The sequence below is a fragment of the Marmota marmota genome, unplaced genomic scaffold, assembly GCF_001458135.2.
Source record: "Marmota marmota marmota unplaced genomic scaffold, marMar, whole genome shotgun sequence".
NCBI classification, from domain to species: Eukaryota; Metazoa; Chordata; class Mammalia; order Rodentia; family Sciuridae; genus Marmota; species Marmota marmota.
Window position 1 is genome coordinate 5,086,403 of NW_026000101.1, and position 3,866 is coordinate 5,090,268.

The window sequence follows — 3,866 nt, forward strand, 5'->3', positions numbered from 1 at the left end:
GGAGGCAAATGTGATTGGGGCTTTCCCTCAGTGCCATTCATCTACCGATCACCCTAGATACCCCTGAGGGCTCGTCGGAAGGGGGCGTCAAGAGAAAGGAACCTTAAGAATACGTCTGAGTGTAGCCCAGACCGGAATTCCGCAGTTGTTCCAAACTCCTTCCTCCACCTCCACGCATCCGAGGCAGATCAGGATTCGGGACACTGTGTACTCGCGCCAATTGCTCTCCAGGCCCAGACAGAAAAGTTGGAAGCGGCTTTGGCAGAACCCAACATGCCTGCTCTGTATTGAACAGGTGATTGAGAGCTGCCTAGGCCAGGAAACCTCTCACCCGAGTCTTGAAGAGTGGCGGCTGCACTAATTGCGTTTAAGTAGCCGTCGGGTGCCCACCTTACCCTCCAGAAAGAAAGAGAGAGAAAGATGCACCTCAAACAGACATGGGGTGCGTGCACTTACCTCGGTGTAGAATCTCGGTCTGGGACCTCCAATATGTTACCGCTGTTGACCGGTGACGAGTCCTTGCTTCCTCAGTGTTGAAGAATAACACCAAAGAAGCACGCCGAGGCAAGGTCAGAGTAGAAATTAGAAGTTTATTAAAGGACAGCAGAAAAGACTTCTCCCGGAGGAAGAAGGGGACCCAAGAGGTGGAATCCGCTAATATACTCTTTACACTATTTTATAACCAATATTGATGATTTACTTGAGATAAAGATGTCAGTCTTAGAGAATCAGGGATCAGTGGAAGATTGAAGAATATGGAAGAACTTTCTGTTGAAGAGTTATTCCAGGTGCATGCTTCCAGTGATATAATGACCAGATAACCATGTTTGCTTTCTAAGTTGCAAAGAAGAATCTTCTGAACTGTAAAGCAGAGATCCAAATTGCAATGTGCATACCAATCCCCTGGAATTCTGTTAAGATGAAATTCAGATTCACTGGGTCTAAGATGAGGCCCCAGATTCTGCATTTCTACCAAATTTCCAGGGGGTGCCAACAGTGCTGGTCCTTAGTTCACATTTAGACACTTAGAGAAGCAAGTCACTAAAGAATCTTGAGCCAGATTTGAAGGGGGAAAAAAATCAAAATGAAAGAGGTATTTGGGGGGACCTAGTTTAGAACTACAGGGCTTCTGAAAGTGATCCCCACCCCCAGCCAAATCCTTATCCCCATACAAAGGTCCACTCAGCTAGATCCCAGGGCTTCATGTTTTTCCCTTGCTTCTGCCAGTGTGGGAGCTCTATCATGGGAATCTATGTTGACTGACTACATCACACAGAGGTCCTGGCACAATTACTTACAGAGTGCCAAGGTGTCACTCTGTGTACCGGGCTCTTCAGAGGTAGGCCATTTCCCTTGGGAGGTCATAATCAACTTGTTCTCCATAAATTATCCATTGGATATTCTAGTTTCTGGAGAACAAAGAGTCCTTGAAACTTAGCAGCAGCATGAGGAGTACCGAGTGCTGGGTGGAGAGGGTCCTGGAAAGTGTTATTTACAGCAAAAACTCTGTCCCCTTGTGGACTTCCCACTGATCTACCTCTAACTCATGTGCTATTCACATCTTTGTGTCTTTCTAGAAGACCCTATAGTTATCTCTATGGACGGATATTCTGATAAAGGAAAAGTGTTGACTTATTATGTATTTGAGCCCAATAGCAAAACTGAGGCCCATTTTGGTTAAATCAACAGCCCATCATGAAATTCTCAAAGAAATCGATGCTGTTAACATTCGGTCTTATGGAAAATGGTCCTGCTAAAGAATCAGCATCTTTTCAGATATTTTCATCAACCATCAGAGAACAGCAACACTTGAAATAGAATCCATGTTTTTTTCATTCTTTAACTTGCTGCTTGCATATTCACCCGACATGTAGTACCACCTCTTTATTCCCTGCAATCAAGTAGCTGTTGGGGTTAAGGCAAATGTTTGTAATGACTAAGACAACTTTATAAATGGAACACCAACATTTTAGGGAAACGTGCTAAATATTACATGAGGGTCTCTGATAGAATATAAATATGTCATATTCCTGCCACCAGCCCTCTCTCCTGTACTCAGAGCAGACATCATTAATCAATCCCTGTAATTCTTTCCATCTGAGTCCAGAAGTAGCCTTAAAATCCTCCCACCCTGGCATTTCAAATATCTTTCCAGACTATTTTTTCAGGCCAGAAAATTTACAAGCTAAGTTTCTACTTTCTTCCTTCTTCACCTTTATTCTTTCTCTCTTACAATCTTCCTACACTGTGACCACTAAGATCCCCTGTATATGCAATAAACATACATTTGCAGGTACACTCATACACTGTTGGTGGGACTCCAAATTAGTGCCACCACTCTGGAAAGTAGTGTAGAGATTGCTCAAAAATCTATGAATGAGACCACCATCTGACCCAGCTATCCTACTCTTTAGTATTTACCCCAAAGAACTAAAATCAGCATGCTATGATGATACAGACACATCAATGGTTATAGTAGCATAATTCACAATAGTCAGGTGCCCTTCAGTGGAAGGATGGATAAAGTAAATGTGGTATATGTATGCAATGGAGTTTTACTCAGCCATAAAGAAGAATAAAATGATGACATTTGCTGGTAAATAGATGGAACTGGTGAACATCATGCTAAGTGAAATAAGCCAGGCTCAGAAAATCAAGGTATTCTTATTCTCTCTTATGTGGAAGCTAGAGCAAAGTCAGAGGAAAGAGGCTGTGTGTGTGTGTGTGTGTGTGTGTGAGAGAGAGAGAGAGAGAGAGAGAGAGAGAGAGAGAGAGAGAGAGATCATAGAGGTAAGATTAGTAGAGTAGAAGGAGACTGAGGGGATGGGAGGAGAAACAGGAAAGGGGAGGAAATGCAGAATAAATTTGACAAAATTATACTAAGTGCATGTATAAATATACCACAGTGGATTCTACCTTTATGCACATCTATAAAGGACCAACTAAAATATAAAAATGAGTGCAAAGTAGACCAGTAGAGTAGAAGAAGAGGAAGAAGGGGAGGAAGGAGGGGAGGGAAAGGGAGAAAGCACTGGGGACTGAAATGGAGTAAATTAAATTCCATGCATGCGAGATTATGTCAAAATAACCCAATTATATGTACAACTATAATGCATCAATTAAAGAAAAAAAAATCAACAAAAACAAAAAAAAAAAACACATTTGAATTTGTTCGGTGCATTTCATGCAAGTAGCAGCTCACAACCACGCAGGCAGGCATTTATAATAGCCCCCAGAGCAAAGGCCCAAGGAAAGGAGGGAAATTGGTTCAGCATTTTCACAGAAGAAGTGATAGCCTTTCCTTGAGCTTTTGTTCTTTGTCCCCCTCCCCCATCTCTGCATTGTCTTCTGTCCTTTGCTCTCTGTGTTAGTGTCACGCGGAGGAATGTGCCTGGACCGTGGAACCTCATTTATTCATTCAACTGCTATTAAACATGAAACACCAGGTGCTATTCTAGGCAGGAGAGAAAGAGCTGCACAGGAAAGCCGGCCATCCCACTGGTTTTAGGAACCTTTCATCTTATTAGTAGGAGACAGATGACAAACCTAAAATATGTTAGGTGGTAATAAATGCTCGGAAGAAAGAGTTTGAAAAGATCCAGAGTAATGGGGTGCTATCTTACATAAATTCTTCAGGGAAGCTCCCTCTGATGCTTGAGCAGATCTCTGAATGAATCCATGTGGGCCTCAGCAGGAAGAGCTAGCCATGCAGAGGTACCAAGACCTGGAGGGAGTGATGTGTCTGGCCTGTTGGAGGAACAGTATGTGGGTAATTCGATTGTGTGTGTGTAGTTTCTGACGCATAGCGGTGGTGTCTGACTCATAGTTTCTGACACATAGCAGTCAGAACCCATTCTCTTCCCCTT